The 19,474-nt window shown below is 40.5% G+C and overlaps 1 long non-coding RNA gene across 1 annotated transcript; it reads left to right on the top strand.

The window, feature by feature from the left end:
* The first annotated feature begins 17,472 nt into the window (after positions 1-17,472).
* LOC146499088 (uncharacterized) lies at positions 17,473-19,072 on the top strand. Its single transcript, XR_014870047.1, has 3 exons — positions 17,473-17,586; positions 18,434-18,527; positions 18,623-19,072. It is a non-coding gene; the product is annotated as an uncharacterized LOC146499088 (long non-coding RNA).
* The last annotated feature ends 402 nt before the right edge of the window (positions 19,073-19,474 follow it).

Raw genomic sequence — 19,474 nt, 5'->3', positions numbered from 1 at the left:
TTTTCTTTTTTAAACTGAGAATAGAGTGTGTGGGTATGTGTGTGTTTGTGTATGGGTTATTACCTAGAACGCCGCTAAGCTAATAGGTCCTCAATTTATAAATCAAAGTGGACCCATATGTTTTTGTTTTCCTTCATCCTCACGAAGCATATCACACATTTGACTCATGGAGGATGCTGTAATTTCAATTGCAAGTCATTTGTACTGTGATGGCTTAATATGTGTCTGCTTTCATTAAAGTAAATTCTTGTAATAATCTGCTTCCTGCAGACCAGAAGTTAGTCAACTTGTACAAACCTCAGCAGCAGAGGGGGTAATGGATTGAAATGGTTTCTTTTCATGAGATTTCGGGCCATGGAAAAGAACACTAACCGATGTGAATGTTAACAGGTTTTGTATTTGGGTGTAATTACTTCAGTGACAAAAACCTTGTGTGTGCCTATGTATTTATATTTTTGTGATTATCAGAGGGGGCAATATTCAGACCACAGTTACAAAAATTGCCTTTTGTTTTCTAAGGAGTTAAAGCAGGAATTACAAGCCTGCTTTCCCTGCACAGATGTGAGTTTTTTTGAAGCTGCAGCTGTTTGCCTAAATTAACTCACTCGCACTGTGACATCATACATCAGTTTTTGTAAGGACTTATTTGCAGACCATGTCTTTTTGTGCATACAATAATAACAACCGAGGGTTCAAGCCTAATCTAAGTAAACTGTGCCAATCCAAGGAAGAGGCCTAGAGCAGTGGGAACGGTCCCTGTACAAACAGACCAGAAACAAGCTGAGCAAGGAGCTCGGGGTAGCTAAGAGGAGGTAAAGGGAGCAGTTAGAAAACAGCTTCTCAGCCAGTGACCCAGCGCCATTTTGGAGAGGCTTGCAGCACATCACAAGCTACAAGAGTCAATCCCCCAATCCTGTGGTGAATCCTTAACTGGTTGACAACCTTAAGAACTTCTACTGCAGATTACAAAGACCACCATTTACACCTCCCATCTCCGCACACTCAACTCACACCTACACATAAACACTACCTGGAGCCCTCACCCCCCTCTTTTCTGACCCACTGTCTGCTCTAAAGATCTGTGAGAAGGATGTGTGTCTGCTCTTTTAGAGACAGAACACCAGGAAGGCTCTAGGATGGCTCCAAGACCTGATGGTCTGTCACCCTCCTGCAGATCTGTCCTCACTAGCTGGCGCCTATCTTCACCCAAATCTTTAACAGATCTCTGGATCTGCTCCACTATCAACCCAGTCTCAAATAAGTCTACCATCACAGGATTATGTGACTACAGGCCTGTTGCCCTTATGTCTCAAGCACATGTTGTGGAAGTTTTCCACTTAAACAAAGCCTGCAGACGAGCGGTGAGCGGTAGCTAACATTCTTTTAATTCATGCACACAACATACAAACAAGCTTGTTGAGCCCCCATGACCGCGGGACCGACGGTCAGCAGAGTCTCACTGAGCCAAAGTCAACCTCTCAGTTAAATACCTTCTCCAGGAACAAAAGGCAGTACACAGCTGTTTCACACCTTAAGGTTCACACTCCCTTGCTACTTCCCAGAGTCCTCAAGAGACAAAAGACTGGTCCTCTGGAGTTCCTGTTTCCCCAACATCTTTGCTACACCCCCTACCATTTTGTCTCAAGTATGAGTGTCAGACATGTTAAAACAATGAAATAATGTGATTAATACCTTAGTGAAAGAAATTCCTCTACAATCCCACCCTTTGATTCTAAAATCAAGAATCACATTAAAACCAGAATTTCTTTCCTGACATTCTGTATATTACACCAACATTATTGTACACTTAAAGGAGTTTCACACTGTGTATCCTCACTTCACTGTTCTCCCACCACCCTTTGTTCATCTTTAATCTTCCCCACAATCTAAGCTCTCACATGCAAATGGAAACAACAATGATACAGAGGAAAGGTCTTCTCCAGAGTGTCAAAGTACTTTGCATGGCAAAGTGAAACAGCATTAGGTGGTCATTCTCTGTCACAGTCATGGCTCCTGGTGTCTGTGCCATTTACAGAGTCATAATTCCAACGCTGATCTTCCTTGCGCTGTCACTTTTGGAGCTTAGCACGCTCTCTCCATCCCTCGATTTCTGTTCCAACGCAGCTGTAGATTTAAGGCAGAGCACGTCGTACACCTTAGTTGTCTTCCTCAGCGTCAACGGCGAAACTCTTTCATTTTATTTTTAAGATTTTGCTGTTCAAAATCTCCTCATGACAATCCTTTGGAAGCCCACTGTCGTTTGTCTGTTGTCCTGCAGATGGTCCCTGCTTCTCAGTGGTTCTCTTGAAGCGTTCTCTCCTAGTCACAGTTTGCATCTGCGCCTCAATCAATCCTTCCATATCCCTCATGTCACAGTTCCTGCAATTTAAAAATGAAAACTTCCCCGGAAAAAACCCTCTTTTGCCCTATGTTAGCTTAGCACAATTAGACATGCACAATAAAGTTGTGCATTGTCTCTTAAAAATTCTCAGGGCTTCTCCCCTAGAGTAGCTTCACTCCAGGCCCTGTTGTAAGAAAAAACATTAGCCAGTGGTGTGTCTTGCTGTAAATCATGTGATTAGATCATATGATTAGCCCTCTGCTGTGGAAAAAGTGATATAGATGTTAGCGCAGCGCGTCTGTATGCACACTTTCTCACAGTGACCTCTGCACTGTAAACAACACAAGGTCATGAATAACACACCGCTGGTAAATTCACAAAGACACAGAAAGTGGCATTTAAAAGGTTAAGTCAGCACGGCTCAAAAGCCCATGCAACCCAGGATGTTGCTGTCACCTTTCTGCTCCTGTAAAAAGAAACATACATATATACATCCACCCTTTTGTCTCTCTGGGTGGAGGTGCAATCTTGCATATTGGTGTCAAGTCAGTCAAGTTTTTTGTCAGTCCAGTCAATCCCCGTGTTTATTGCTGATAGCAGAACCTCTTGTGTCGCAATAAGTTTCTACTGCCAGCAATGACGTCAGTTCAAAAAAAGAAAAAGAAAGAATTTAGACTGGATTACCTCGCTGAATCCTTTTTGCCAGGGACTTGTTTTCTGATTGTCCCAAATAAGTGGCTTTCTCCCGAGCCCATTTTAATTTTGGAGAAGCTCACTTGCGATTGTTCAACATGTTGTGTAGCGCTTTCGATTCCGATCTTGCAGGCCTGCTTGAAAAAGAGAAAATTGCCAAACAAAAATCTCAGTGCACTGTTAAAAATCAAAAAATATAAAGGCCTCTTTTAGAAGTTGTCTAAGCATACTCCCTTAGAATGATGAAAAAACAAAACTAATTGGCAGGTTCAAAGTGGTACCAAAAGAAAATGCATCAGCCAAGTAAATCCCCAAAACTTTCATCCACCAGTCACACACCTCACACAACAGCAATATTCTATTAGAAAATGAGTTTTTGTTTTCCCCATGTACCCAGATGTGTGTCATGATAAGACCTCCCCCACACATCAGAAACCAGAAACTCAATAATCTATTAGTCCCCACTCATCTGACCCTCCCGCAGCATTCTGTTCACCGCTGATTCAATCATCCTTCCCCAAAAATACTAGTTCACTAGTCTATGTATCACTTCTTAACCTACTAAGCTAACTGGACAAGATGATGGTAACAGAAATGCTTAAAATGCTATTTGGTCTTCATGAGCTTCATTGCATGTGTGTATGTGTTAGTAGGATTAATGCATTTTTCTGTTTGTGTTATTTTTTGTGTACCTCTCCTCTTTGCGGTGCTCCAGACACTTTTCAATTCTCCAAGCAAGGCAGTCGTTTTTTCCTTCTCAGTTTCCTAAACCCAAATTTCATTCCCACACTACAACAGCCTTCCTCCATGTTGTCCCCTTCTCCTTCAACTGTGGTCTCATCTCATCTCTCCCCCTTGCAGCAGTCCAGTGAGAGTCAGTTGTCTTTCAGCTTTGTCCTGTGTTTTCCACGGTCTCATTTTGCCATTTTTGCGCCAAAAGTGGCAAATGTCCAACTCAAGCAGTCTTTTCAAAAGTCCATTCACACAGTGAAGTTGCAGCTCCTTGGAAATGCACATCCATCCATCCAGTCATGATGATGCCATTTTTCTCCTTGCTGTCGCTGTCTTGCACAGCTGTTGCTGCTGGACCTTTTCTTCACTGCTCAGGATGCTGCTGTGAGCTCTTGAGATCCATCTCGTTGTTCTGAAACTGCATTTCTTGTCTTCAGGGAGAGATTTTGTAGCTTGTTTTCTCAGGGTGACAAACACATGGAAGTTAAGCTGTAAAACAATTCAGCCAAAACTTGGCTTGAGCGTTTCTAATGGTGTTAACCTATAATTTTCTTCCGACTGCTGCACGTGGAAAATTGATCCGGGTCTGCTCTTCACCTGCAAGTGACACACTGAGACATTTTGATCATTCTTCTCATTGCTTAAAACAACACATCTCCCCTCTCTGGTTCTGAATTCCCCTTTCTTAAAAACCCAGAGAGATTGTAGTTGTTCTACGTTGAAAAACACCAAACCCTCTTCCTATTTGCTTATTTTATCAACAATTCTGCTAAAAAAAAATTTTCGTGTGTGTCCACCCTAGGGGAGCTGGTGGCCTGCACTACCACCTTCTCCCTCTAGTTGGAAACAACTGTTACACACATTTCTACACTCCTCTCTCTTTTTTTTTTTTTTTTTTCTTTGTTCCCCATTTTCAACATTTTGAAACCCCATTTCTCACTGTTTTTACACACACATCAACTTTTCCCACACAACCATTCTCTGCAATCTTACACACTACACATTTACTCAATTCTTACCATACAGTCACGTATTGAGTTTTGTCTCTGGCCGCCTGGTGGAAGGCCTGCCGCTTTACTGGATCCAGTTTCCCTTTACATTCAGAGCGTCCTCTGCAATGGCCTTCTTCCCTTACCGGCAGAAAAGTGCTAAAATACCGTCATTTCACACACTGTAGTACGCAGAAATGATTCCCGACAGTGTACCTGAACCGCCGTTCCTGTGGCGTACTTGGACCGAACACAGGTCTGGGCCGGCTTCTCCCCAACTGCGTGTTCGAGCCACTGTCCTTGTGATGAGCCGTTCCCAACACAAGCCTGGGGCCTCAAACCGCCAGGATTTTCCCCGACAGTGTACCTGAGTCGCTGTCCCTGTGACGTACTTGGACTGAACACAGGTCTGGGCCAGCTTCTCCCCAACAACGTGCGCGAGCCACTGTCCTTGTGATGAGCCGTACCCAACACAAGCCTGGGGTCTCAAACCGCCAGGATTTTCCCTCCGGAGACTCGAACTCCGGAGTCGGCCAGCGTTCTCCCCCTCGGCCAGACAAAAAACTCTCCATGACTGTATACAAGTTAGCTACAACTCACCCATCTGCAGGAGTCCCCTCAAAATCGATGATCTCGGTGGTGACTGAAACACACGGCTCCGTGACTCCTCCATTTCCTTCGCTTCAACAGCTGGTAGGACAAAGGTACCTTTTCCCTCAGGGGTGATCAGCCCGTCCACGGAACCGTTGTTCAGCGACCACACGGACCACCCTGCTCACAGCGCCATTTTGTTGTGGAAGTTTTCCACTTAAACAAAGCCTGCAGACGAGCGGTGAGCGGTAGCTAACATTCTTTTAATTCATGCACACAACATACAAACAAGCTTGTTGAGCCCCCATGACCGCGGGACCGACGGTCAGCAGAGTCTCACTGAGCCAAAGTCAACCTCTCAGTTAAATACCTTCTCCAGGAACAAAAGGCAGTACACAGCTGTTTCACACCTTAAGGTTCACACTCCCTTGCTACTTCCCAGAGTCCTCAAGAGACAAAAGACTGGTCCTCTGGAGTTCCTGTTTCCCCAACATCTTTGCTACACCCCCTACCATTTTGTCTCAAGTATGAGTGTCAGACATGTTAAAACAATGAAATAATGTGATTAATACCTTAGTGAAAGAAATTCCTCTACAATCATCACAGGGCCCATGCTGGACCCCTTCAGTTTTCTTACCGGGCAAACGGGTTGGGCAGTGATGCAATCAATATGGGACAGCACCACAACATGCATCCAAGACCAAACCAAAATCAAGGACGGATGCCAGGTTCTTGTTCATGGACTTCAACTCAGCTTTCAAGACCGTCATCCCAGACATCCTGATCACAATCAGTGGATAACCTGCTTCCTGACAGGACAGGAAGCAGGTGACTCTCTTGTCCCATCAGAGCTGTTACCTGGAGGACTGAAAAATCCGACCTGCTAAGCTCATTAAACCACCACCCACGCCCCAACTGTATGTCTCATTTTCAGTGGTGTCTTAGGTCGTTCACTGGATCCATACAGCAAAATTCCCTTGACACCTCGAAATTAGCTCAAATGTTCATCTTGGTGGCCTTCTCTAGAAAGAAATTTCCGTGACCATGTATTGGCTTGTACTACCTGTGGCAGAAATGTCTTGATGCATGCTCAATCATCTAGATATGAAAATCCAAAAAATTGATTCTGTTTATCTGGACGTAGCGTTTTCAGTGGGAGAAACGTTTCGTCACTCATCCAAACGACTTCTTCAGTCTCAGCTGACTGCAGGTTTCCCCAACCTTATAAACAGTACATTTGTACAATGACTGAAAGAAGCACCACTGATGAACAATGGGCAACTGCAGCTTTCCGTTTATCACTGGCATTTATTAACAAACTCTCTTGCTCTTTACACATCCTCCCATCATTATTGCTTAAAAGAGTCCATCCATCCATCCATCATAGGGCAAGAGGGGATTTTTTTCTCTCTACTGTTATATCGTTATATACTATTTACCTTACCATAAAGCACCTTGAGGCAGCTGTTATTGGAGCTATGACAATAAAACAAAATTGCATTGAATTGATGTAAAACATCAATTCAACATCAGACATATACACAGTGATTGCTAGCCATATCTATTACAGATTTCATGGCCATGGATTGCAGCAATAAGGCAGTATGTGTAATGACAGAATTAAGACTTGTTCTGCATATATAGAGTTTCAAGGAAAATAAAGACAGATGCTTCACTTTTGCTGTTCTCACGCATCAACAGAAATAAGGCAAAAACACATTCCTGGTGTCAACGCAGGCTGTGTTTAGCTCTGTGTGTGTGTGTGTGTGTTCTGCCCTCGCACTAGGGCCCAAATAACAAGGAGTGCTGGATGCCTTGACTCAAACTTGAGGCTCCTTGCCATCGTCAGCTGATAACGTCAGTAATGAACTCTGTCAGACATTGAGGCTGACTGATGTTTTCCACTGCTGATGAATCTCACTGACAGCTGATGGCCACATGCTAATGACAGATCCATTCGTGCAAATAGTACTCTGAGTGAGAGGTGATGAGGTCACTAAATTCTCAGCTCAGGGTAATGACCAAGTGAAGTAATGAAATTTTGCACTTTGAGTTTTTTGGTTAATATTTCAGCAAACTGAATAGATGATAAGAAGCATACCCCACAGGTTCACTTGTACTCTTTTATGCAGGAGACTTTTGTGTCTTCAACAATTACAATTTTTTTGTCAGATCCAGTTGTTATATCAGTACACGCTAATATGAGTAGCTTGAAGTGAGGATTTAGGGGGAAGAAGGAAGTAATTATAAGCTTTGAAGGTGTACAATGTTTCTGAAATTTTAAAGTAAAGCAAAATTGGTCTCTTTTTTGATTACCTGACAAGAGAGGCTTTGAGGCTTTGACTTACACAATCTTGTACACGATTTTTACAACGAGATGTTTTCAATTAAATTTTAGTGCTCTGAGTTTTACTATTATCCTCATTAAGTTATTATGTACCTGCAGCATTTTTATTTCCTTAAGCATATTCTCTGGTGAACACCTGATTAATCAGGGTTTCATATAAAAAACTTTGTAAAATCTTCATGTTACAAAGGTTTCCTCTATAACAGCGAGGCAAATTCATTTTACTTTGTGGGACACATACAGTTCATATTGTTTTCAAGTGAAGCCAGTGAAAATCCCCTGTAGTGTAAAGAAGTTTAACGGCCCATTTAATTTCTGCAATGTCTCAATATGAAAAAGAAGAGCAATTTCAACAATATAACTTAGTTATATATATATATATATATATATATATATATATATATGATATATATAAAATTATAGATGCATATAATTTTATTTATTTGTTTTTATTGGGGATCTACTGTGAAAAATAGACATTTCAATACTACATAGTGGAAAACCAGGAACCTTTCTTTTCATTTAATTATTTATCTATTATTTAATTACTTTAGTGTCGTATTAATTGCTGTTGGTGGACTTTTATCACTAGAATAAGCTGTAAAATTTGTGAAAATATAGTTACAATTTCAAAATTTATGCCCTCTGTCACATTTTCCAGTGATGTTCAGTGGGTTGGATTGGAGTCATTGCTGGGCAGATTCTGGTCCCTGGGCCTTATGTTTGATACCCCTGGTTTTAGCCATTTTATCACTGTTTGTATTTCTTTTTAGCATTTTTTTCCCCTTTCCATATGGAATTGACAGACTTGACCTCTCAGCTTTCTATGCCCAAACTCATTTTTATTCTCGACATGCAGCACCTCTAATATACAGCCCACACGATGGGAAAAACAAAAGTTCCTCGCCTGATTCAGTGTGAAGGTGAGTATTATTAAGTATTATTTTCTTGACCTTCACAACAATATTTTCTTACAGTTTTAGTTAAAATTAGTTAAAATTAAGAAGGCGTAGGGCGGGGATGCAGGGGTAGGGGGGAATGAATCCCTGTTTGTTTTATAGTGAGTGATTGTTTCCCCCATTGGTCTAGTGGAAAGAGAAGAAACCAAACAAACAAAATTCTCTGCTTTAAAGGACACACCCTTAGTGTTTCTAACACATTAAGGGAACCTTGAGGCCACTCATAAAATAAAACAACATCTTTCTCTCTTGGCCATAAAATAAAACAAGATTGGCTGCCTCCGCAAAAAAACACACAGGCAGCACTTTTCTCCCTGTTTTCCTCTGAGAAGAATGATTGTAAATGTGTAATTAAATTAATAAAATAGTCCCAGATACTAAATCACCGCCCCTGAGGATGCCTGATTGCACAGCTGTGTTTGTGCATGAATGCATTTTTTGTGTCCAAGCAAAATGCCTGCAACAGTGGGTGCGTGCAGGAGTGTGTGGTTACGGGTTAGCATATTAAAAACACAATGGCAACACAGCCTTTAATTGTTCCCCATTCCTGAGGGCATGCGGCCCATACTGCATTACCTCTGGCAGTTTGTTAGAAAGTTAAGGATGAGGACAATGTGGCACTAGTTTTGGTACATGGTGCCAAGTTCTGCCATAATAAAGGCATTAAAAGCTCCTCATTAAGTTATTTTTGGTTCAGGGGTTGGCATGGTGGGGTGCTGTAGGTTAGGAGGGGGCACAGAAATTAAGCTAGGGTATTAGATGCCAGTGATTCTGTGCCAGGGCACCTCTATGTCACTGGTGGCTACAGGGATAATTAGAAACAGATGCTTCTTAATGTGGCTCCATGGGACCTGTGTGTTGTGAGAAAAAAGAGAGAGATTTCAGGCGTGTAGTGGAGAAGAAGGTCTAAGCCGTGTTAACATACATGGAGATGAATTTAGATTTTTTTTTCTACAGTTTTTAGCTTTGTTTTCAAACATGTATGGACAGAAAAAAAAACAGGCTTTCATTCTACTAGATATGCAGGAATTTTTCTCTGAAATGATTTACAGCCAGGATAAGAACTAGATAAGCTCTTATCATAGATAAGAACTAAAAGCAAAACAAAAAAACAGCATAAAGTAGAGATTGTTTCACAGGCAGTAGTTCACTGGCTATATCTGTTGTTCCTAAACAAGTGGATCCTGAATCCCAACCTGGGCTTGTCCCATATGTGTGGACTTGATATATTCCATGTTTTTTTTCCCTAGAGTGCTACTTTTTTCTTGTCATTGAGAAGGGGGAAGTAAAAAAAAAACTGCCTATGTTAACTCAGGATATGCACTGTAAAATCTTCTTAGTTCCCAAAACTTTAAAAAATTGTGCAAACTTGTTGCCTTAAAAGACAACTAAGTACAGTTAAGATGACTAAGTTCATCTAAATTTAAAAAAACAAAAACAAAAAACCCCAAACAGCTGCCGTTTGTATCTGCGATCTTGTTATTTAAATTTAAATCCCCAAGCTCATGATTATAGTGTTGTAGTCAGAATGTGGGGCAGGCAGGTTTATAACCCAAATGCAGGACTCCAAAGCACAGAGGTTGAATTCAAAATCAGTTTTATTGCAGTGCTTTTGAGGAACTGGACTAGAGGTCACCGTCAGTGGCGGAGACCATCGAGTGGTCTGAAAGGACAGACGTCAATGGACGATATGGGATCCCTCAGGCTGTCTGCCTGGCTACTGGTCTTGATGGAAGGGCTGAACCTCATATGCAGGTGGAGAAAGATCCTGCTGATGCAGGAGGCTCTTGTGGCTCAGCTAGGTGATGCAGTAAGCTGCACCAGTGCAGCGTCTTCCAGAGGCCCAGAGTGAAATTTAAATTTAACTGCAGCCTTCACACTATGCGTTTAATTTAATATGCAGTGGCACATAGAATACTTGTGAAGATCCCTGACTGAAAGGAGCCAGCTGAGTTGGTTTGGAAATCTCCGCTTAGATTTATGCCAACATGACCCAGACCTAGATAAAAGGCAATAAGACAATAAAACTTAATACAGGTGTATCATTCAATTAGTCTCATCTTGGCTATTGTCATCTTTATTGCATTTGTTTTTTTATTACTATTTTTTGAGGCTGTAGCTGAAGCATACTACACATTGTTAAACCCATCTAAAAGCACCTGATTCAGTCAATTTTTCAGAATCACATATCAATGTGCACACTATAATTCATTCTAAATATAACAATAAATAGATCCACGATTACATTCTTGGCTGATAAACTCTTGTGCTTATCGTACCCTTCCTCCTGTGTTTTTCCTGTCATTCTACAATTTTGGTAGTCAAAAAACTAATTTCCACAGTTTATTATTCTTCATTCACAAGTTATTAAGCTACCAAAAATGTCTTTTAAAAGAAGCTAGAATATGATTACAACACTAAAAAGAAATTAAAAATCCCAGATTTGACTTGACTTTTATTCTGTGGGCATATTTACATGAGCAATAAAAATATAACCTAACCAAGCACCTGCTTAACTTTGGTTTATTGTATGCATCATTCTAAATGAGCGTGTGTAATTTGCCTGCAATGGTTCCCATGGTATAATACCATCACATTCCCTGTTCCCCAGTATCAACTTGTCTGTTGTGGTTTGACGATGCAGCTCAGGAAATTGTCACTATGAGCAAACTTCATCATGATGTTTACAATGGGGCCCATAAAATATGGAGTTGGTTTCTGAAGGGAAAAAAACTCTATGGCTCTGTGCCCTGGATCTGATTAACTTTGTGTTTGTGGGAGGATATCTTGATTAGTGTGCCTCTATTACAATGTACTCCTTCAGTTTATCATTTCCTTAGATAACCTTCTCTGATTTTGTTCAGTAGACAAATCCGTGGAAGATAGATGTTTATGGAAGCTACAAGTACCAATATGATTTAAATATATCCAAGAAGGAAAAAAAAAGATATAGACAGCTAAACTGAACGTACCAAAAAAATTTATGGAAAAGAATATGTGTTATTCTAACTTTTGTCACAGGAATATAGAAAGAATTTTTTTTAAAAAGAATCAAAGTTAAATGCTGTTGGTTTGTGAGCTATGTTAGCTAGTGTGTGAGCTATATTTATTACTATATTTACATTTGTAACCGCACATTTGTGAGGTTGTGTCTTCATAGTAACCACACCTCTAAAAGTGCACCCTGATGAGACCCTGAAACCAAACATTCATACTAGCATAGAGAACAGGTAATGTGGTAAGTTCTACTGTAAGAACATCTCCACCCCTATCAAGCTCACCCAAATCAACAGAATGCAAACATCATAACAATGCCCAGAAGCCCAAATTAGTGGCAACCAATAGCGAAGACCAAGAAGCCAAGAGCACTAGTGTGCTGTGTTAGAAACATACATGAAAGTCTGCACCAGTGTCAGAAGCCCACACAAGATCTAGTATAAATCAACCAGCACATCTCAGCCCTGCAGACATAGTAAGGACATTCAGAGTGAATGGCCCAGAACAGTGCAGAAGCCGAGGGACAGTAAACAGACCCGAAGGCTAAGCAGGGCACCGGTCAGCACAACCCAGGCCCCACGGCCCACCCCCCAAGGCACCCCAGGACTGCACCACACAGGCCAGCGCAATAGATGGGGGCAGATGAAGGAAAAGAGAAGAGAAAGAAAGGAGAGAGAGGCAAGTCAGAAAGAACTGGCAGAATCAGGCAGCCAACCCACCCTCCACCCCACGCTGCTGAACAGGTGCCAGAAGTCCAAATTGCCCAAATTGCCAAATGTTGCTAGATGTTATTCAACATGGAGGCATTTCCAGGAAATGAAGGTGCTTTTTTCCATTGTTCATTTGCCCAAAGAGCCAAGGTTAAACTTGGCTTTAGATTAAGATTGGGGGTTTTGGAATGAATTGTTGTGTATTACAGTACGTGGTTGTGGTTTGGTGTTAGGGGTTGAGAGTTCATGAACATTAAAATATTTATTCTTTGGATTTAGGTCTTGTTGTCTCCTGATCTTTTACTCCAGCCTGCCTGTTGATCCTCAGTACACAAAAAATCCAAACAACTTGAAATACTTTTAAATTATAACAGATGTCTGAGAAACAAAAACATAAACGAACTTATATTTTACTGAAAGTCTATATACAGGAATGCTTTCAGTCCATCTCTTTTGTGTTCACTTTAAAGCGTGTAACCTCTTGTTTCAACCCACATTTGTTTTGTCTATGTCTCTGAACCAGTAAGTCTAATAAAACTTCATTTTCGAAATAATCAAATCTGTTTATGAAGAACATAAAAGAGTTAACAAGGAGAGGTCATAAATTAGTCTAATTATCACAGCTTTTTTGTTTGGAACAAGGCGTCATTATTGCTTTGCATATCCACAAACACAAAACATACTTAATGTGATTAACTCAGCTGAGCCTTGAAATTTTTGTGCTATAAATCTCTATACTCTGCTCTCACCAGGGTTTCTTTACCTCCAGCGCTGCCAGAAAAGTCCAAACCTAGCTCACAACTCCCATTCATTTTCTTCCCGTCATAATGTAATCAGGTAATAAGAGCATGGAAACAGAGCAAGAGCTTACATACACTGCAGGACTACCAGAATCTCATGTGGAGATGGGGCACCACTATTCACAAAGTATACCTATGCCAGAAACTGCTAACAGACATTCTCTCCTTTTCCCTTTGCTTGATTAGGTCCAGATGTGTGTGTGTTGGGAAATAGCTAAGATGAGAGACAGCGAGGCCGCCAGAGCCACAATAAATTTGTGGAATGGCTAATGAATAAAACAACAGTGGATTAAATGTGCCATAGCTAAAAATAATTTGATTAAGAAACTGAATTGGCGGCCAAATTGTTCTAAACCATGTTGGAGACAGCTGTATCTTTATTTGAGCTCTGATGTGCGGGACCACATTTTCCCTCCTAATGAGTCTCTACAAGACTTCGATTGAGGTCTTTTTATGGGGATTTCTGGGCAAAGCTTGAGGTCTGATAAATCAGTTGTCATCACATCTGATTGCTTGTTTAAAATGTCCTAAACTTCCTGATTCTGTTTAGTCAGATTTGGTTGGGGTCAATACAAAGTCAAAACACACTTCTGCTTAGTCAATAACCTACCTGTGTCCGCAAGTGTCTCGAGTCCCTGTAAGTTTCAGTAATCACATAACTCAAGAAAGACATGGGCCTTTTTGGGACCATCTTTGTAGTCCTGCAGTCCCCCAACAAGCAGTCTATAGACTGTCAGCAATGACATTATGCATAGGTAGTCAGTGTTGGAAAGGTTACTTTTCAAATGTATTCCACTACAGATTACAGAATACATGCCCCAAAATGTATTTTGTAACGTATTCCGTTACATTACTCAGTGAGAGTAACGTATTCTAAATACTTTGGATTACTTAATATATTATCATGCTTTTTACAGCTACATGAATGTACTATTGCTGTGTGATTTATTACTATTACTGAAGGTTACTCGCCATACCAATACCAACTAGATTTTTAAATCTTAATATAAATGAGTAACAGTAGGGTGTACATTAGGTAAGGCTGCACTTTTTGCAGCGATCTCATATAGAAAACTTTTCCACGCATATATAAAACAGGTCTGCGGCTCTGAACCGTAAAGGGACCTCTTGCTAGTACGCCGGGTTCCATGTCGGGCTCGTAGCCGAAAACTAGCTTTACTTTGTTTTCTGGGTCAACTTTGCTAGTGAGAGACAGAGAGAGGCATTGAAAGGCTTATTGTTTCGGAGGAAAACACGAACACAGTGTATAGTCGAATAATTTTTAAAAATATTTCTTTACGTCATTATGCAGGCCGCAAGTAAAAGTGACATGGGGCGCGAGGTTGAGACACAGGCATTAGAGCCTCTTAATGCGTGTTTTTTTTTGGGTTTCCACCAGTGTGGAATTACCAAAAGTAGAGAGGGCATAGACCGTTGTGTAATCCATTCATTTCAACAGGCAGAGAGCTGCTGAGTTTAGTCTCTTACAATGACTGAGCAATTTCTGTAATTTGTAGCTAAGGAATCCATAGTCACATATGCCTCTTTTCCACTTGTGCCCACTCAGCTCAATTTGGCTTGACTCCATTTGGTTTTGGTCGTTTTCCATTACAGTTGAGTACCACCTCAATGTGTACGGTGTCATAATAGCAAAGTCTAGTGATGTCATTTTTATGAGATACAAACACAACACAACAATGGTGGACACAATGCGATGGTATACCTCCTGCTCTGTCTATGGGTTTTTAATCGACCACGGTGTTGATTCTTGTGCACCCATTTACCTCTTTGCCAGGTTTCAAAAATGGCGGTTAAGATTTTTGTGAATGTGTCATTCTCATGACTCATTGAGTGACACCATTGACTGGGCAATCATTGGCTGCAATCTGTTGACGTCACATTTTCGGATGGCCTCACGTTGGTCAACCCGGCCAAACAGATACTAATAAAGTACCTGGTACCAGGTACTACCATCTGATGGAAACCTTAAAAACCAATTTGAGTCACCGATTCTTGCCATGACATTGGTAAAACATGGCTTGAGAGCGAGGTCTGGAAAACATGGGAATGATGGTGATGTCATGGTCTTTGTGTGAGTTTTAGATTCTGTGTTTCAATCTTTCTAAAAGTGATAAAGGGAATCAGTGTACATGACATCAGGCTGTTTGGTTAGCAAATTGGCAGCAGATGTTACCACAAGTTCAGTGATTCGAAATTAGGTTAATATATTTTGAACAGCAGCTAGCTGGAGAGAGGAGTCATTTTAAAAGGGAAGATGACTGAGGGATCAGTGTGGACTGGATGTCATTTTTATAAACAGCAATTAGAAGGAAGTTCTATCACCTTTCAGCTCAAAACCATGGTAACAGCCTGACACTTTAATCGTCCTCAGTTTCTTCAAGGCTCTGATTCTACTCAGACCTGCACTTCCTGTTCTGTTGACTGAGCAATGCGGCTTGTGTGATTTTAAGGACATCATTACAGAGCAAAGGTGATTACTTACTGCATGTGTCCCGTGGTGCTCTATCTGCCACGGGCAGCCCTCCAATCAAAACAAATTACACTTCTATGTACAGAGTGAAGCCAAAAATATTTGGACACCCCTTCAATCATAGTCTCGATTCCAACTCTGATTTTCTGTCTGGTTCTCTGAGAAGTCTTGCCTCAATCTCCAGTATGACAATACCTGAAACCTAAGAGAAGGATTTACCTGAAATACTCACCGGCCTGCTCACTCTCTAACACACCTGCTCTCCCACTTTCTGTTTTAATGTAAGTGGTTTAGCAAAAGTATTGCAGTAACAGTTTAGGAATTACACCAATTGTTATACACAGTCCTCCATTTTCAAAGGCTCAAAAGCAGTTGCACAAACTAATTTTAAATGTAAGGATTGTTTTTAATGCTGGCATAAAAATCCTTCGCGGTCAATGACTGCCTGAAGTCTAGAATCAATGGACATCATCCAATTCCTCACTTGAGATGCTCTACTAGGACTTTATTGCAGCAGTCTTCAATTGTTTTTTGTTTCTGGGTCTCTCTGCCTTCAATTTTCTCCTCAATAACTGAAAAGCATGTTCTATTGAGGTAAGATCAGCTGACTGACTTGGCCACTGAAAAATATCCTATTCCTTTCCCTTGAGAAACTCTTGGTTTGCTTTTTCAATATTTTTCGAGTCATATTCCATTTGCACTGTGAAGCTCTGTCCCATCAGTTTCACAGTTACTCCAAGCAGAGTATAACACTGTAGACTTCAGAACCCATATTGCCGCTTCTAACAGCAATCACTTCATCAATAAACACTAGTGGTCATGTTCCACTGCCAGCTATATGACTATTCTATAACATAGCCATCACCATATTTGACAGCTTATGTGGTATGCTTCAGACCATGCATGGCTTCGCTCAGTCTTCATATTTTTCTCTTCCTGTACATATTCTGGTACAAGGTCATATTGGTTTTGTCTATCCAAAGATTTTCTGTTTCCAGAACTGGACAGGCTATCTTCTCACACAGTCTAATCTGGTATTCTTGTTTTTGAGCGTAAACCCTTTGAGTTTCCTTTAATTGTAGACACTGGCATTGATAGCCCTACATTAAGATGTCATAAACTGGCTTAACCAGTGGTAAAAAATGCACTCAAGCCTGGAACCCAAACAAGGACCACGGAGAATTATTTTTGCTTTAAGTCCTTTATTTACATCCTCAGAGGGTTGTATGAGATGATGAGGGAGAAGAAGGGGTTGTTGGAAATCACTCAGATTTTAGAGGAAGTGTGGGCTACAGGGAAGACAGGGAAGACTTAGTCCTAGATGATCTTTTGAACAATTGACACTTGGAGATTGTCCAGAGAGAGACAATTTAGCCAGGAGAATTTACTTGTAATTTTCCAGGGGGGAGATCTAGAGACAGGGGTGCCACCAGGGATTTGGGGCCCCATGAAAAAAAATATCACTTTTGGGCCAACCTTAATATTGCAAAACACGCCAACCCTAAAAATATAACACTTTGGAGACACTGATGAATATTTTGCTTACACACAGAGTTTTTGAATTCAAGACATTTTTTGCATTTTAATATTTTTAATGAAAATATTATTAGATTTTTTTTTGTTACATCACCTTACATCAAATACAGTGTGTAAAATATGAGCAATATGCACTTCTTCAAAAACTATGCTCTGTTTATGTGGGTTAAAATGCATCATTAAAAAATGATTTCTAGAAAAACGGTGATAGGCCAATAATTTTTATATAAATTTTTATATAAAAAAAAGACTATTTGACTGTTTTCCTTTCTATGGCCCCTGCCAATCACGGGCGCGTAGAATCGTCATCAATTTTCTCCTCTGTCCAGAGAGGGGGGAGAGGAGGTCCACGGGTCTCTGTGTCTAATGAGAAAGGAGCTGTCAGAGGATGAGCAGAAGGGTAAGTGATTGGGATTAGTATTCAGAGAGTGCTTGAAGAAGTGACCAGCTCTCCTTAAGCTCTTATTTAGACAAAAAATGGAATCAACTCCAGATCTCTAATTTGTAATGAAATAACGAGAAAACAGGCCTCACCTGGCCATGAAACAGCTTGTCACTCAATTGCTCAATTACTTTTAAACGTCTTAAAAAAGGAGACTATATTAAAGAATTCCCTGTAATTCCTAACACCAGTTAATGCAACGCTTTTGTTGAACCCAGGGAATTAAAGCTGTAGATTTGCACATCAGTCACACATATTAAATATTTCATCCAAAATCCATTGTTACGGTGTTGGAGATAAAAATAATAAAGAAATGTCATTGTCCAATGCCAAACATATTATAAAGAACACAACAGGTGGCAAAGCTGGAGTATTGTTCAGAACTGGCTCATTTACATATAAGATCAGAGTTTCTTCTAAATGTAACCTGTAAATTACAATTCCCCCAAATGTACACACTGCACATAATACACATAACTGTGTGTTGGCCATGAAAGAAATTATAATTTACTAAAATTGGCTTTTACTTCCAGTGTACACACAAATGTACCTTTAAGTTTTGATTGTAGAAATGTTTTTTTCAACCAGAGTTGCAGTTTTCTTTGAAAAATGTACGATGAAAAAAAAGTTGAAGAAATGTATTTCATGGGTTGTTGTTTTGATTAATTAGAGGAACAACTACAGCAAGTAGCCAAGTTTGAAGGTTTTGCAGAATTCATTGCCTTGTTTTGCCCTCAGAAAATAAATTGTCTTTAATTAGTCATGTATAAACTAACTTCAGATTAATGTCCTCTTGGTGTCATAGACTGGAAGAACTTTCTCAGATTCTGGGAAAACCTTGACACATGTGGATGACAGATCTGAAATGGTGAACTTCTGAACTGAGTGAAGTCATTCTGGTAACTCCATTTGCCATTCTCTTTTATCACTACTATCCATTCATATGAGGTATTTAGATGCTTCCTCCACCTCTAACCTTAAACTGCCTCTACAGGTCATCTCAGTAATGAGCCATCTGGTCCTTCCTTCCTAATCAGCTATCCAAGTCTGTCTCATCCTCAGCCCAACACGCTTTGAGCCCAAAGTTATTCTCTCCTTGCCATCTGGCCTCCATACCCAGCTCTGTCTCAACTCTGCCAGCGATTTATGCCCTCCTGAGGTGTTTTTTTTTGATGAAAAAAATGATGTGAATGCCAGTTATTATTAGTTGCCAGGCAGGGGTCATTGTTTTTACACCATTCTTCTCCTCACCAATGACAAGGAAAAAACTCTGCCTTCACACTGGCTAAATGGAAAACCCTGCACTATGTTAAATTCAGATCATAATGAGTACAGTAAAGCAATTAAAACCAAAATTGTGGATCCAGGTCTTTTAAGGGCAGTTCTGAAATTCTTTTCTTGCCCTGCCTGCAGTCAACAGACCACTGCATTCACCTTCACCATGACTCACTCATTATATTATATTCAATTCGATTCAGTTCATTTTTATTTATATAGTGCCAAATCACAACAGTTGCCTCAAGGCTCTTCAAACTGAAGGCAAAGGCCCCGCAATGATAGAGAGAAACACCAACTATCAAACGACCCACTCTGAGCAAGCGCTTTAGCGACAGCGAGAAGGAAATACTTTAACAAGAAGAATCAGTCTCCGAGAGGGGCAGCCATCTGCCATGACTGGTTGGAAGTGATGGGGGGAAGACAGAATAAGAGACACACTGTTGAAGAGGGATTAATAATAATTAATGACTAAATTCAGAGTGATGTATAAAACACAGTGACTGAAAAAGGTGAGTGAAGAAGAAATACTCATCAACGCAACAGCCTAAGCCTATTGCAGTGTAACCAA

Source organism: Neolamprologus multifasciatus, chromosome 17, assembly GCF_963576455.1.
Source record: "Neolamprologus multifasciatus chromosome 17, fNeoMul1.2, whole genome shotgun sequence".
Taxonomy (NCBI): Eukaryota; Metazoa; Chordata; class Actinopteri; order Cichliformes; family Cichlidae; genus Neolamprologus; species Neolamprologus multifasciatus.
This window is presented reverse-complemented; position numbering and strand designations above follow the sequence as displayed.